Source organism: Lissotriton vulgaris, chromosome 4_1 (genome assembly GCF_964263255.1).
Source record: "Lissotriton vulgaris chromosome 4_1, aLisVul1.2, whole genome shotgun sequence".
Taxonomy (NCBI): domain Eukaryota; kingdom Metazoa; phylum Chordata; class Amphibia; order Caudata; family Salamandridae; genus Lissotriton; species Lissotriton vulgaris.
In genome coordinates this window covers 102,598,164-102,615,598 of record NC_141691.1, presented here as the reverse complement: position 1 = coordinate 102,615,598, position 17,435 = coordinate 102,598,164, and the positions used below count along the sequence as shown (strand labels likewise).

The following is a 17,435-nucleotide window of genomic DNA, read 5'->3' as shown; positions in this document are numbered from 1 at the left end:
TCTGCACGCAGAGACAGAAAACATGAAAAAAGTTTTTGGAAAACCTAAAGAAAAGGTGTGCATCCTGTCCCTACATGTGATGATACATTAAAATGTCCCTCATACACCACGATTCACATTATTACAATTCATGTTCCAATATCTCAGGCCAATACAACAAAAGGATATGTGTGGACTTCTCGTGAATATGAGGCAACCGAACAAATGAAAAAGGAATTTTGCACATCATATAATATGTGCATCAAGGGACACCTTTCTGCACAAAATCAAATAATGGAGGCGATGTCCTCCTTCTATGTGTGCAGCACACCCACAAAGAGAAAAAAACAAGAAGTTGTGCCTTCCTAATGCTACCCCTGGGGCGACGTTAGAATCTGACACATTCTCAGGTGTACGATTCCTTGAAAATCTGGGCATGCTTCAGACTCTATGGCTGTTGCGTGAGAACACCCACAGCAACACACATGAACGGCCCCTGTCACGCAGTATTCTGTGTGAAAGGGGCACATATTTACAAGGTCATAAAAAGTCACGTAAAGTGGCTTTGTGTGGCCTTGTAAATATGCTGAAGTCAAAAAAGTAACACCGTAGTGGTGCAAAAGTGCCACTAGGGCTGCGCAAATGAGCCCCCAAATTTATGCCGCACAATTGTGACATATTTTATTGATCAATCATAAAGAGTTTTCACAAAGTATTTCTATTTGTTGCTAAAGAATTATCAAACTGTATCATATTTATTCATCTTTTACAACCTTCTCAGGAGGTTGTGCCCCCAGTTCCATTGCTCCTGTCAAACACTGCAGGTGCAGAGAGGCAGCCTTACTTTCTCTGGTCGGGCCTTTGGGGTTCTCTCCCAAGAAACTGGGTGGCTGCCATAAACGATTGCGGGCACAGAAAGAAATACATGTATGCTACAGAGCAAACAGTGTGTGTCGATTGCACATTATCCTGATTCTTTTCTTACTAGTTATTGAACTCTTGCCTTCCTTACCCCACTGTAATGATAACATTAAGGGGTATACAATTTCAGCCTGGCTGACAGCTGTTTGCTGCCTATGCATATGACGCGTTGCTGTTCACCGAAAACATTGATCTTGCTATCACCCATATAATACTTGAAATACAAAGATTTTACCAGGTCTCTGGTTAATTATTAAATAGGCCTAAAAGCAAGAGATTCCCTCTGAATGTACATTACACAGCCTCAATTTTAAGGGTTTTGGGTTTGAAATGGCAAACTGATGCTGTCAAATACTTGGGCATATGATTCGGCAATGACCTCCGCACCTTCCTATCAATAAATTAAATTAAAACTTTTACTAAAATTAAAGATCTCCTTAAAACCTGGTCCTCGATCACATCTACTGACATAGTTGCACAGAAACTGATGAGATCACCATTAGTCACCTTTCTCAGCAGTATGAGTCCCATGCCTCTCTCTAGTCTGCCTCTTTTTTGCAGATGTGGATAAATTGGTTATCGACTTTCTGTGGACCGCAATAGACCTCGAATTTTGGATAACATCTTGCACTTTCTGGGGTTGTCCCCGATATCCACATGCCTTTTGTCTTAGCCCAAGGCTCTTGGTGGTTCATGGACCTCAATGGCCTCTCTCCCCCTTGATTGTGGATTGAAACATCTTTAATCCACCCCTTACTGGTATTGTCATTGTTAACCATCAAACATGTAAAACATTAGCAGATAGACCAGTCTCAACCCATTTTTGTAGACATAATCACAGATTTATTACAAGTTGATGAGTTCCTCTGCAATTACTTTTCAGGTTCACTTATAACAACCTCGTGGTATATTCATATCATTAAATTGCATGGGAGAATGCTATTTTGGGATTTATGAGCTCTCAAAGGAATCAACACAATCAGCGACTTAGCCAAAAATTCCAATCCTATTCTGTTCCCTCCGTTATGTGGCACTCATACCCTTCCTGACATAGAAATTTGTAAATTTTTTAAAGTAAAGGGAGCCATACGAAAACAACCTCACTCACACTCTGCAGACCTTCCCTCCTTATTGGGTAATTTTAAGAGATTAGGACACTGTGCTTTACATCTGTACAAACTCTTAGATCCACCTGAGTTTCCCTCTCCGAAAGTCTATTAAAGAAATGTCAGCATCATATTCTGCCCTTTCATTCATTTCACTTCACAGACGAGGTTTGGAGTAAAATATGAGAATTTACCTTCAGAGCAAAAATTTCTCCTACATTGGCTCAATCCAGATTCTGGTCTATACATAATGGACTACCCTATAGACTCTACAAATTAGGCCTTTTTGTTTCTGATGCTTGTTGGAATTGTGGGAAGATGACAGGATCTCTTAAACACATGTTTTTCATGTGTAAATTAACTCGCACATTCTGGATCAGACTGTAAAGCATGATAGAACATATTTTCAAGATCCTTGTCCTATCAATTTCCTACCAATAACCTTAGGACTAATGGTCCTTCCACATCCTTTAACACTGCTTACACATGATACGCTATTGCTAAACCTGTTGCTTTCACTCCAAGCAAAAACTATTCTATCAGATTGGAAAACTACATTAGAAATCCCATTCAATAAATGGTGGGATATGTTCTGTGTCACCAGAAGTGCTGATTACATAATGTATAAAAAAATTACACAACATGTCTAGTGCTCATCACTTAAGGCAATCTTTTGATCTGTACCATCGGAAATCCAAACAACTTTAAAGGCCCCGCTGTGCAGTTCCTACATATAGTGTGATTACGTGGTGAATTTTTTCATCTTTTTTGTGCAATTGTCATTGAGCCTGACATCCCATCTATACCGGTCTACTGCCTTCCTTTTACCCTTTCCCAATTACCCCTCTTTTTAGTTTGAGCATTCGAGACCTCTTGTTTATACTTTAGTGTATACTTATATGTGTATGTACTTTGTGGGCTCTGGAGATCAGCCCTAGGACTTGTCTGTATCCGCTTGGGGATTTTTTTGTCGGTTCAACTACCTATATTTAACTGTCTTGATAGAAAACGAACAGTAGAGGTCAGTAAAATACCAGAATCACTTTAGTGTTCTGTAGATTCCAGTCCATAGCAATTGTCTTCAGTAGGGACCCGCAGACAACATTTTTTCCAAATCTTTTTATTTCAGTGATATGACCACCGAAGGCCCTGATTTTATATTAAAAACAGAGGTTTGGACTATACCATTTCCCGCTGAAAGGCAATATTTCTCCCCATGTGTTCCTATACCTGATATGTCACGCAGTTTGGTTCTTACTTTCCCACCATGTTAAAGAACAGTAGATGTTTCAGCACCCAGGCTAATGTGCCGCATAGCTAAATACAAATAAGGCCCAAAGGTGAGTCCGATTGTTATGAGATTTACATATGGCTATTATCTTTTATGCTCGTCATGGCTCTCTTCACTCTGTGATTTTACTATCAACCCTTACCGAAATAGCACTGTGTATTCTCTGTCTAATTCAAACTTCAATAAAATTGGTTCAAATTAAAAGAAGCACCTTAAAGGGACCTACTGAGCTATTCAAAGCCACCAGCTTACTGCGAACCGGAAACTGAACGAATCTCCACCTCACACTTCTTTATCCAGAACATTTCTGAGTGCTGTGTCCCATAATATGATCGCCACACCTTGGTGCCCATCAAGCGTGATGTGGAAACACACCGCACATATGATGGAAACAACCACAAACCCTACACTCTGTAGCATCCTACTCATGCTACCCATGTAGCCCAGCGCTTCTGTACCTCACACAGAGGTATATAATTGTTCCAATGCAATACAATATTGTACCTTCGAGTGCAGTGTGGGAATTAAGGGGAACTGAATATTTTGGGTGATTATGGATGATATTGATTGGGTCAACAATAATTAAGTATTCATCTACCATTAGCCCTTTAACTAAAGGGAAAAATAAAACCTGCATTAAACACTTAATGATTGGGAAAGAAGGAAGAGTGAGCTGTGAAGTGAAGTGTGATGTGACACATTTATCATGAAACTACCAAAGATTCCCACATCAGGGGCATGCAAATCTCTTTTTTTCTGGTAGCCTCCCTGAAAAATGACTAGTAGTTTGGCTTGCAAGTCCAATGATGAATGCAAACATGAAAGTCGGCTGAAAGAAAGTGAGGTCTGATTATTTCTATTTGAAGAACCATGTTTTAGAACTTTCAACCTGTGAATCTCCTCTTGAAGATGCTTAGGCACTGAGTTTCAAATAGGAACAGTTTGGACTTGTAAGAACAAACCCCATCAAATTGTAGGGATGACTAGGACTCTCACGTTTCCCAGGTCTATGCATAAGTTGTTCACCCAGGTTAGGATCGAAAGGTGATCCATTTGGAGTCTTGAAGGGCTCATGCAGATCACATTTATGCTGCTCTGTTTAAGTTTAATATTGTCAATATTCTAAATGGATGCTTTAATAGCTTTCGCTGTATTTATTCTGTGCTTACACTGCTACTTATGCGTTGCTGCTATCAAGAGCTTGCACTGGTGCTAGCTGCACTTTGCCTATTCTGTGTGTGTTTGGAGGTGCCAGATGTGCTGCTTGGGCAAGGAAGTAGCCAAACAAATAAAATACACTACATTTTTGCCAAATCGTGAATGGCAGTAAGTGAGCAAAGCAAGCTAGTGTAGTACTCTCCAATAAGTTGTCGGTGGTTGCCTCTCCTCAAATAAATTCTCACATTAATGGGAGCAAATGGTGTATTTCACAACTCTTAACTCACAACTTTGTAAATAATTGGGCCATTGAGGAAAGAGGTTTCCATGACCTTCTATGTGTTTTTTCATGTTATGCAAGTGAGAGAGCGCAATTTGAGTAAAATGTAGAAGTGCACCATATTTACAAGCACGTTGCACGAGTTTAGTTAAAGGAACTTATAAGAGTGTCGAATATATAGAGTGCATACACATACGAGTGTTTAATTAATACAGAATGCCTATATCAGTGTGAAAAGCTAATGTAGTAATGTTTAGAGATGTTAGAATGTTATTAGATTCCATGTTATGTGGCTGTTGCAGAAGAGAATGTAATGCTGCCAAACGTAGAAATGTGTAGGCCTCATGGCTGTGCATAAAGAAAGAAAACGTGCCTTTACAATTTTCACATAAGATGGACTACTGTTGTTATAATTCAAAGTATTATTGATCATAGACTGAAAATATATGTTTTATAGAAGTGTTTCCTATAATCAGTGTGTAATAAGTTAGAATACTGTTTTAGGCTGAGAAATAAAGGTTCATAGAGTGCACAGGCCTGTTTCATGTAATTTAGTGGGCCTGGAGAGATAAAGTTGTTTCTTTTGATCTGCATGTGCTAGTTAAATTCAGGCCGTGTTAAGCATAAATTGTGGACCATGCTCGAAGGTTTATGACTTGTGAGATAAGCTGGAGGCCGGAATTTGGGGCCCACTTCATGGGTGTCTGTTTGCAGGTGCGAGGGGCTTCCAATCAAGAGAGTGATGAATAGAGCTCTGTTCTGGGAGACAGGCACAGGCCTGGAGGAGGCTTCAGGAATTTCCTGGGGGGTACCGTCTTGCCGAGAAGAGCCTGAGAAGCAAGGTCAACGCTAACAAGGAGCCCAGAGGAGTATCAGCATGGAAAAAGCCAGAACCGACACCACGTGAGGGGTGTACGTGAGGGGCGTCTCTGAGGGGCGTTTCAACTGTAATTGTGATTTTGTATTAGGGACAGCACCCTTGGGTGGAGTTAGATCAGATGGCCTGAGGAACCTTAGAGAGCGGATGGGTAGGCAGAGAGGGCACAACTGCGATGCACTGATTTAAAACAGAGACTAAGGGAAAGTGAGTGAACTTCTTTGGAAGTCACCACGGCTGACACCTTTTTAGGTTAAGATCCTGCTAAGTAGGGATGTCACTTAGTCTAGTGTAGGGACAGTCTAATCTGGATTTTCCTTCCTTTTGTAAATGACGCTCAAGTTACAACTTGTGTCTATGCTTGCAAACTTGCTGATCTTTGAATTAGTCTTGGTGATATTCTTCTGTCGCCTAAGAGCATTTAGAGAATTCATGTTTGTATTGATGCCAGTATATCTGTTGAACCTGATATTGAGATGTTTGTATCTCCAGTTATCTTTGGCTTTATAATAAAACTTTAAAACTTATTCGTGGTAAGTGGTTCTTCAGAGTCGTGTAAAGTCTTGAGCTGATTAACCTAGTAGTGGATTGCTTTTTACACTATGACAGGTAACAAAGGTTCAGTCGACCTGAGTTGGGATCTAGGTCTATAGCAATCAGATAAGAGATCAAAAATCCCGCCGTAACAGTTGGTAGCAGATTAGGATGGTTACCTTCTAGAGGAAGGTGATCTAGACTAGGTTAAGATTACCCCGAGGCCCCTAGAGATCGAGAGATGAGCAACAGAAGAATCGCCTGCCGAAGAAGGTGCTGACGGTGCGAGAGAAAAGCAGCAGAGTCGGTCGAGAGTGAGTATAATAAGGGTCATGCGTTGTCAGATTGCGGTGTTTTGTGTTGTATTTGTGTTGTAATGTCATGCGGAGTTGAATGCCTGTAGTGTGATTGAGGCAGGGTTGTGAGCGCGCGCAACCTGGTAAAAATCTTAAGTTCAGAGAAGAGCTTAAGTGGTTCGGGTGTATCGGACATCCAGAGTAATTGTCGACCATTGTAAAGGGGGTCATGAGGTACCATTGATCACCCGCAGGACCGAGATAGGGGGAACGAAAGAGTGAGTGTATGGGTAACGGACGCTGGTCGGAAGTTACTGTGTGTAAGTAACCTATCAGTCAAGGCAATTGTCTGGACGTTCGCGGAAAGACATTTCGTCAGTTAAGGTGACAATTACAGTTAGACTGTGGGCGTACAGTCAAGGAAAGTGATCGCTTGGTCGGAAGTAATCATTTTTCAGGGTATGAATGGGACGCATGCATGACCGGAAGACGAGCTGAGAAAGGAGGGGAACTGCTGCGAAGGGAGACGAGTGACGTCAGAGAGAGCCGCGCTGTGATAGGCCGGTTGGTGTGAAGCCGCGCTGTGATAGGCCGGTTGACGCGAACCGCGCTGTGATAGGCCGGTTGGTGTGAAACCACGCTGGGATAGGCCGGTTAGCAAAAACCGCGCTGGGATTGGTGGATTGTCATCAGGAAGTAAACGAACGCAAGGAAATAGGAACATTTTGTAGATTCCGAACATGAAGTGTTTTAAATGTTTTAGAGCGATCTTTAAGAGAAAAAGGAGAGAATCGTATTACGGGGAAGAGGCCCCGCCAGAGGGTACACCAGCTCATTATATGGCTACGAATGTTGGGTTGTATACTATACTGTGGCTTAGCACTTGGAGTAAGATTACAGAAGGGAACGAGGAACTGACGTTTCCGAAATACGGAACGTTTAGATTAGAAGTGTTGCACCAGCTAAAAGCAATTATGTCTTAATTGAGACCTTTGCCTAGACCAACACAGTTTGAGGCCCTTAATGCGTGGATTAGGGCGGCGCATGACAGGAACCAGAACAGACGTCAAGAAAGAGTGAGACGATCGGTAAGAGCAGTACAAGATGCCAAATGGGATGCGGAAGCCAAGAAATGGAGAGTGCAGGCTATTGAAGTAGATAAGTTGTACCCAGTGATAGAGGTTACAGGTGACAAGAGAACCCCAGAGGAGGATGATGAGAGCGAGACAGAGGATAGCCTAATAAAAAGGTTGTTGATAGATAGACGGCCTCCGTACAATAGAGAGATGGAAGGTACCGAGCTCCCAAGGGAAGATAGGGTTGGCATAGGGGAGTATAGACCACTCCCTATAACGGATTGGGAACCCACCAAAGGTGAGGAAACACCTCAACCTAGTCCAGTACAGAGAGTAGTCGGAAGGTTTGTGGTGCGGAAGGTGCCAGAAACGGAGTGTGTTGAGTCTTCTGGATTGCCAGATGCTCTTCAAGTACCCGTTACCATAGGTCCTATAGTATCGATTTATAACCCAGAGAAAGTACGAGAGGAGGAACAGGTATGGCTAGACAGAGAAAGAGCAGAAATGGAAAAAAGGAACAACATGACAAATGCCCGGAGGCAATTGCCAGGACCAACAGAATGGAGCACCCCATTGAATTCAGCAGTGGATCCCATAACAGATCCGGGGGGGTCAGAGAGGACCGATGAATCTGAGAGGACCACGGACGAAATCCTTTAAGGAGTTGAGGGCTGACTTGAGGGAATGGGATGCTGCCGCAGGAACACAGAGTAACAGGTCAAGAGCGGAAGCTGAATGGGGAAGTGAAGGCAATGGGACATTGTCTCACGGTGGGGCTAGCGAAAGCGGTCAGGAGTGGGACGGTAAGAGTCAGGAGAGTAGAGGAGTTACCCGTCATATCCACGGGGGAAGTAGACAGGAGCAAGAGGGCAGAAGTACAGAGTGTGGAGGAGTGCCTCGTCTCATTCACAGTGAGGGAGACCGAAGGACGCAAGAGTACAGGGATAGCTTTAGGTGCACTCACCATGCACCTGGCGATATCAGACAGCATTGGAATCGCGGGAACATGGGGAGCCACGAGGTGTCTCACCATGCGTCAAGCGATCATGGACAGGAGCGGGATCGCGGGAACATGGGGAGCCGTGAAGGGCCTTGCCCTGCGTCGAGCGATCATGAACAGCAGGGGAGTTGCGAAAGCATGGGGAATAATGGACTGTCTTATCATACACCCAGAGACACCAGGCAGAATGAGAGCTGTGGGATTATGGGGAATCGAGCAGTGTTTCACCATACACCAAGAGGGGATGGAACTGCATGGGACCTGGAGAGATGGGAGCATGGGAGGACTCCCCATAACACGCCTGAGACCAGACGTAGGACTCAGAGCTGTGATGGGAGAGACGTAGATGGGCTCTCTAGAGACAACACACTGAAAGCTGTGATAAAGGCAAAAAGGCTCGATGTGACCAGTTTAAAATCTGACCTGGATGAGATAATAGATGGTATGTTGCCTTTAGAAAGGATTGACATGTATGAGCAAGATGAGGTGCTGTTTATAGCAAAGGATATTACTCGGAAGGCGAGAGCAATTCACGAGAAATTATCTGAACTGGCAGACAAGTATATGGTAGACTTGTTGAGAACAAAGGCATTACAGGGTAACCATAGGTTGCATTATTCAGATCAGGACCTCAATGAGAGGAGGACAATTGGATTAAAAACACACATTAGGGAACTGATCACAGGAATAAGGACATGGAGAGATCTGGATAAATGGGAAGAAAGGTGGTCCAAGAAAGGGACTGTCAGGCGGAGCATGATTGTGATGTCCCCGGAGGGAGGGCCATTGCGGATGGAGGCATACTCTTTGGGAGAAATAGCAAATGGGAGTTATGTAAATGTGCCCTGGAGTAGAGGAGATTTGGCTGCATTTACCAATTCATTTCCAAAGTTAAGAGAGAATCCTGTAGAGTGGTACAAGCAGGTAGAGAGGTTTATGAAAATCTCTAAGGTACTGTGGATTGATTTGAACACCTTATTTGATATTGTGGTCCCAGGAGACTTGTGGACAGCATGCAAGGTTAGTGTCGAATGGCCCACAGCAGAACCAGTAAGAAATGCTCATACTAATGGACCGTCAGAAAGAGTAATGGAAAAATATGAAAGGGTGATGACATGGCTGAAAGAGAAGGTGCCACCGCAGGATATAGATTGGGTGAAAATAAACCGAACTAGACAGGAACCCAAGGAGACAGTCCATGAATTTTATGAGCGATTGCTGAAAACGTTCAAACAATACAGTGGACTAGATGTAATGGATCCCAAAGACATAGGACAGTTTGTATCGAAATTCGTTTTGGGATTGAGACCTGATATTTGTTTGATGATTCAGCAACATTTAATTTGCTGGCAAAACAAACCATTGGATGAAATTTTGAGATACACAAGGTATTGCAGTAATGAAATAGATTCCAAAGCAAAGAAACTTAAGGAGAAGTTGATGATGGTTCAGATGCAGTCGGCTGGAAAGGGTGGACAGCAGCAACAGGGAACAGGGACGATGGGAAGGAGATCAAATAATCAGAATAGGGACAACGAGGAAAATCCGAGACCTAGAGTAGACCTTGCTACCTTGAAAAGGACGACAAAGTGTCACCAGTGTCACCAGGTGGGACATTGGAAACGCGAGTGTCCATATAATCCTGAAAACGGAGAACTGGAAGTAGAGGAGGAAGAAGTTCAGACCATTCCAGTAAAGGGGGTGACAGTACCTAAGGGTAAGGTGGTCAAAGGGGGGATATTGGCTCCTCGAGCCCAGTTCCCTCAACCACCAAAGATTGCGACAGGAGGAAAGATCTATAGACAAATGCCTCTTTTAGTAGGAGGAGAAGAGTGTTACTACGTTGATCCACTAACTGGACGGCGACTGAGTAGAGAGGAGGACTGTACCCTCGGGGCAGTTCTAGAGGTGGACCAAAGGGGACAGTTTGTTGAGGCTAAGGTGGCAGGGTGTCCTACGACATTTTTGGTAGATACTGGGGCTACTCGATCAACTTTGAGATCAGCAGTGGTTCCGGACCTGCCAATGTCAGGGGAAACCATTCAAGTGATAGGAGTCGCAAATAGGAGAATGACTAACCCTTTGACGGAACCAGTGCTAGTGAGAATAGGGAAATACAGCGATGAACATCAGTTTGTAGTATGCGATTCTAGCCCTGTGTGTCTGTTAGGAAGAGACTTATTGTGCAAACTAAATTGTACAATATATTGCACGCCTCAGGGAGTAGAGGTACAGACCAACGACGATGATACCACCTTTAAGGTTGCAAATTCAAAAGTATGCGTAGAGCTGTATCCTACCCTGACGGTGGAAGAGCTCCCTTGGGACTTAAGGGATACTGTGTCATCTGAAGTTTGGGATTTCACTGGAGAAGAGATAGGATTGATTAAAGGAGTAGAACCAGTAAAAATCATGATAAAACCAAATGTTGAATATCCAAGAACGCCTCAATATAAATTTACCCCGGAGACGATTGCAGGAATAAAGCCCGTGATCGACTCCATGATTAAGCAGGGAATACTGAAGGAAATCGTGGGTAGTCCATGTAACTCTCCGATTATGGGTTTGCAGAAACCTAGTGGGAAATTCAGAATAGTTCAGGATCTCCGAAACATTAATAACATAGTTGTTTCATGTTGTCCAGTGGTACCGAATCCATCAGTGATATTGTTTCAGATACCATTCCAAGCTGAGTGGTTCACAGTGATAGACCTTTTCCAGGCTTTCTTCTCAATTCCATTAGATGAGGAGAGCCAGTTTCTTTTCGCATTTAAGCTGGAAAATCGCGTATTAACATGGTGTCGTATCCCACAGGGGTATACAGAAAGCCCATCGATTTCTAACCAGCTGCTGAAGAAAAATCTTGAAAGTCTAGTATTGCCACAGAACTCGGTTCTAGTTCAGTACATAGACGACCTACTTGTTGCGTCAGAAACAGAGGAAGCTTGTAAGATAGACACCATCACCTTGCTGAACCATTTAGCTGAAAATGGACATAAGGTGTCTCGAGCAAATTACAGTACTGTCTGACAGAAGTACAGTACTTGGGTCACAGAATTGAAAAAGGAAAACGGAAGGTGTCACCAGACAGGATAGAGGCGATAATGAAAATGAATTCGCCCACGACACAAAGAGAGGTCAGGATGTTCCTAGGAATGGTTGGTTATTGCGACAGTGGATAGCTAACTTTTCCCTGAAAGCAAAACCCTTACAAAAACTGACGCACAAGGAGGTGAGTGATCCGGTACCATTGGACAAGGATTGTTTGATGTCATTCCTACAGCTGAGAGAGGACTTGTGTCGTGCTCCAGCTTTGGGAATGCCAGATTACGAAAAACCATTTCTACTTTACTGTTGCGAAAAAAAAGGTTGTGCTTTGTCAGTCCTAGCCCAAATTCATGGAAATGCCTGTAGACCAGTTGCATATTTCTCGGCTACTTTAGACCCAGTAGCCGCAGCGTTGCCCGGATGTCTCAAATCCGTTGCTGCAACGGGTGTCAGCATTGAGAGGTGTGAGAGTATAGTGATGGGACACCAATTAGTGGTGTATGTACCTCATTCTGTAGAACGGTTGATGACCAGGACCAAGACACAGCACTTGACCAATAATAGGCTCACGCGCTACGAGCAAGTTATTTTTGCTGCGGAGAACGTGACCCTTAAGAGGTGCTCTGTTTTGAATCCCGCCAGTTTGATGCCACTCCCTAATGATATAGAAGACGAGGAATGCGAAGATCACGATTGCCTTGATGTGACTGACCTATGTACCAAGCCTAGACCAGATATTGTGGATGAGCCGTTGACCGACCCTGACAACATTTTCTTTGTTGATGGCTCATGTGTAAGAGACAATGCTGGTCAGTTGAGAGCAGCTTATGCTGTTTGCACCATTACTGGAGTTGTGGAAGCCGCTTGCCTGGAAGGAGTACACTCCGCTCAGGTAGCTGAAATCATTGTATTGACACGTGCCTGTTTAGCAGGTAGCAAAATTCGAGTCACCATTTACACAGATAGCCAATATGGTTTCGGTGTAGTTCATGACTTCGGGCAATTGTGGTCTCGGAGGGGTTACATGACCTCCTCAGGTTCGCCTATTCGAAATGGGGAGTTTGTGCGACTATTGTTAGAAGCGTTACAAGGTCCGGCAGCAATTGCCATTGTCAAATGCATAGCCCATACCAAAAATACAGATTTTGTGTCCCAAGGAAACAGGTACGCCGATGAGGTTGCTTGCTACTGCGCAGAGCAAGGATACTCTTTCACGGAAGTGGAAGTGGGTGGGACACAGGAAAAGACAGAGTTAAACATGATGCTAGAAACAGTTGATACTTGGGATGATCTAAAAGGTATGCAAGAGAACGCATCAGATTTTGAGAAAAAGACATGGGAAACTGCAGGTTGTGTAAAAAGTGAAATGGATTTGTGGATTTCAGCAGATGGAAGGGCAGTATTACCAAATGAATTAGTGAGTCCAATGGCACGTCAGATACACGGTCCAGTACATTTAGGAAGAGATGCCATGCTGCGGGTATTTAGGCAGACTTGGTATAACGCCAAGTTTAGAGTAGCCGCAGAAGCAGTGTGTCAGAGGTGTGTAACATGTCAGCAATTGAACGTAGGGAAAAGGACACCAGTTACATTGAGTCACATTGGTAGGTCTGGTGGGCCTTTCAACAGGATGCAATTAGACTTTATTGAGATGCCAAAATGCAACCGTCTCAGGTATGTTCTGGTGGTTGTATGTATATTTTCCAGATGGGTCGAGGCATACCCTACACGCAGGTGCGACACACTCACAGTAGCAAAGTTGTTGCTTAGAGAGTTAATACCACGCTTCGGGGTACCGACCTCTTTGGAATCAAATAGAGGAACACATTTCAACAGTGAAGTTGTGAAGATGCTTTGCTCTGCATTAAATATTGATCAGAAGTTGCACTGTAGCTATCGACCAGAGGCTTCGGGAATTGTGGAGCAGATTAATGGGACGATAAAGTCCCGAATTGCCAAAGTGTGTTTATCGACATCCTTAAGCTGGCCTGATGTCCTGCCATTGGTACTCATGAGTATACGTAGCACACCAGACAGGAGAACAGGTCTCTCTCCACACGAGGTTCTAATGGGTAGGGCAATGAGACTTCCATCTGTTCCAACTGCAGCTTTGTTGAATATCACAGATGATCTGATCCTGGATTATTGCAATGGACTTTCTGATGTCATTCATTCTGTGTCTCTTCAGGTGCGGGCTGCTGAAATTCCATCTTCCAGAGACCTATGTCACGACCTGTGCCCTGGTGATTGGGTGGTGGTGAAGAAGCACGTCCGGAAGAACTGCCTAGATGTGCGCTGGAGAGGACCCTACCAGATAATCTTGACAACGAATACTGCTGTCAAATGCGGAGGGCTGCCAAATTGGATACACGCCTCCCACACTCGAAGAGTTCCAGCACCCCTGGAAGAAACAGCTCCTCTCACAGATGAAAATCCAGCTGTGGACGATGAATCAATAGAGGGGACCAGTCAAGCTGTGGGAGTGTCGGAGGAAGCTGGGAGCGAGTCAGATCAAGCGGAAGAAAGACAGGACGACAGTGAAACAGACGTTGCCACAGAAGGAGAAAGTTGCTGTGAATACGGCTCAGACACTGATCAAACCACAAGTGATCAAGAATCGAGTGTGAGGACAAGAAATAGGAGAACAAGGCGTGGAGAAGCTAGTTGGCCTGAAAGGAAGAAGAGGCCGAGCTTGAAGCTAACTCCAGGAAGAACCCTTGCTCCTATATCCGAAGACTCAGATCTGGACGAAGGTGCACAGAATCAAGAACAGGAGGGTCCAAGAAGATCAAGGAGGGTGCGCGTGCCCTGCAGAAGATACGCCACTCCTGAGTGGACCTACCTGGCAGCAGATGTCTTGTGCACGGAGATCCGGGAGGGTGAGGGAAGTGACAGTGACCAGTACTGACCCAATCATAGCGTTGGAAGTGGTGTTGTTGGTACCCGGACTTGAGGCTGAAGGGTTGCTGACACTCACTGTCCCCAATCCTCCTTACCTGAGCAGAATAAGAGAACTGGTTTTAAACAGAGTAGAATTTCCAACTTTTGGTCCAACGGCACCAGCACTCGAGAAGATCATTCTTCGCTTAGAACTTTTAGAATACGTGATTAGAGCTGCTGGAACACGCATGACTGTAGACACCTAACCTCTTAGGTGCTGCGCCTATTACAACGGCCGACGGCATCACTACCTCAGGAGTGCTGCCGTCGGCCGTTGGACGTTCGAACCTCACCTGCGCAATGGAACGTTCAGCACTGGAGCTGGACGTTCCATAGCTGCTAAGAGGATAAAGACTTTGTAAATAAACAAGATTGAGAAGATAACCTAGCGCCAAGTGGAAGAAGAAGAAATTTAGGGACTCTTCCATTTAGTGGATGGAGAAGGGCTAGGGTTGTCTGTTGCTATAATTCAAAGGACTGATTTTGCAAGAAGGATTGACAGCTTCCAGGTGTGGTTCGAAAAGACCGAATAAGCAAAGCAAATATTGTTGAAGGAGCAAAAGAAAGAGACTTTGTGTCGTGGCAGGAATTTAGAACTACACTGTCTTGAGATCATGGAGGCCGGCAACCCGAACCTCAAAGCAAAATGCATAGTAGGCACACTTTTAGCGGGAGTAATTTTTCTTATAGTTCTAGTAGTTACCGTATCATATATAGTGGGACATGAAAATGAAGAGAAGGCAACAAATGAAGCAAAGGTTGTAGTAACATTGAAACCTACTACTGCTGGTAAAAAGGGGGACAATACGGAGAAAGATAAAGCTTTACTAGCAGCAGAAGCTCGTAGGTTACACGTAGATGAATCACAGGGAAATTTTAAGTCAAACGCATATGCTAAATTACTGTATGAATACATTGATGCCATGGATGCAAAAGACTGTTACGTCTGCATGCAATTGCCAGCCTCTGTAGACGAAGGTATTAGGTATCGTCATCGTCCATTGACTTATGGAATTACATGTAGTTTGTTGCTTAGTATATTTTATGAACGCGATAGCTTTGAGTATTACTTTTCAAACTTTGACGCTGTTTTACCAGAGGTCCCGGCCTATAAGCATATGAATAAATGGGACTATTATAAGAGTGAGGATCGATTAAAGAAATTTTTCATTCCTTGGAGAACGCTAGATACTTCATATTCCCGAACAAATAATTTGACCTGCAAAGTGTCAGAAATTGAGAAAAAGTTTATAGGGCAGGTGGATGATCGATACAGGAGGCAGAAGATTCTAAAAGCTTCAGGCCAATGGAAAACAGATTGGACCGAGGAGGAAAAGTCACACAAGAGGAAGGGTAGTAACGGTCCAATAGCTTTAGATGGAGAGCAAAGAGGGAAACTATGTATATACAGGGGTAAAACCTACTATGAGAATGTGTTTGTGGGAGAAGTAAGTTGTGAACATGCTTTCCAAATAGAATACTATACAAAGGATTTCTTGAAAGGAATGCAGGTGATCCCGAATGTATATTTTGTCTGTGGAAGAAATGCATATGTGAAACTACCGGATAATTGGTACGGATCATGTTATTTAGCAATTGTCTTCCCCAAAATATATCATGCTAAGGATCTAGAAATCATAGATGGAAGAACTCAAGCCAGAGGGAGAAGGGATGTAAGCAATGATGAGGTAGTTGGAGATGTATTTGGTGCTATGTTCCCTCTTCTAGGGTTAATACTGAATGATGTCAAGATCAGGAGATTGGCAACCGTTGTAGATAGATTATCTGCCAGTACTGCTAGATCATTAATGCTGGTAGAGGGAGAGATGCAATCGATAAGGGCAATGGTTCTCCAGAACCGACTTGCTTTAGACGTTCTGTTAGCCAAAGAGGGTGGAGTCTGTAAGGCTTTGAAGGTCCAGGAATGTTGCACTTACATTCCAGACAATTCAAAACCTCTTGAGAAGTATATACAGAATATCACTGAAATTCATCAAGAAATTGAGGATCTGACAAGGTGAATGTGTGGGAAAAAGTGGGTCATGGAATGGGTAAAGTTGGAGGTTGGTTTGCCAACCTAGGGAAGAGTTTCATTTGGTACATACTGAAACCTATCATCATAATAGTGATTTGCGTAATCACACTGTGGGGATTAGTGAGACTGTATCAAAGGTATAGGTCAAATAGGTTGCAAAGATCCATGAGAGAGCCGGAGCAGAGGTTAGCTGCGATGCAGGATAACCAATACAGGAGTCTGAGGGCTCCAGAAATGATAAAGCGAGGGAGCGTTGCAACGAGTTCTGTTTGATTCAATTCATTCCTTCAAGGATGGTGTTGTGATGGTGATGACCTCTAAAGGTCATCAAAGGGGGGAACTGAGAGAGCGCAATTTGAGTAAAATGTAGAAGTGCACCATATTTACAAGCATGTTGCACGAGTTTAGTTAAAGGAACATATAAGAGTGTCGAATATATAGAGTGCATACACATACGAGTGTTTAATTAATACAGAATACCTATATCAGTGTGAAAAGCTAATGTAGTAATGTTTAGAGATGTTAGAATGTTATTAGATTCCATGTTATGTGGCTGTTGCAGAAGAGAATGTAATGCTGCCAAACATAGAAATGTGTAGGACTCATGGCTGTGCATAAAGAAAGAAAACGTGCCTTTACAATTTTCACATAAGATGGACTACTGTTGTTATAATTCAAAGTATTATTGATCATAGACTGAAAATATATGTTTTATAGAAGTGTTTCCTATAATCAGTGTGTAATAAGTTAGAATACTGTTTTAGGCTGAGAAATAAAGATTCATAGAGTGCACAGGCCTGTTTCATGTAATTTAGTGGGCCTGGAGAGATAAAGTTGTTTCTTTTGATCTGCATGTGCTATTTAAATTCAGGTCGTGTTAAGCATAAATTGTGG

General features: G+C 43.4%; 1 protein-coding gene across 1 annotated transcript in view; it reads left to right on the top strand.

Annotated features, from left to right (window-relative positions):
• Positions 1-17,435, top strand: part of LOC147718431 (G protein-coupled receptor 83-like) — a 527,091-nt gene that overhangs the window by 46,725 nt on the left and 462,931 nt on the right. The gene's annotated exons all lie outside the window — the stretch shown is intronic.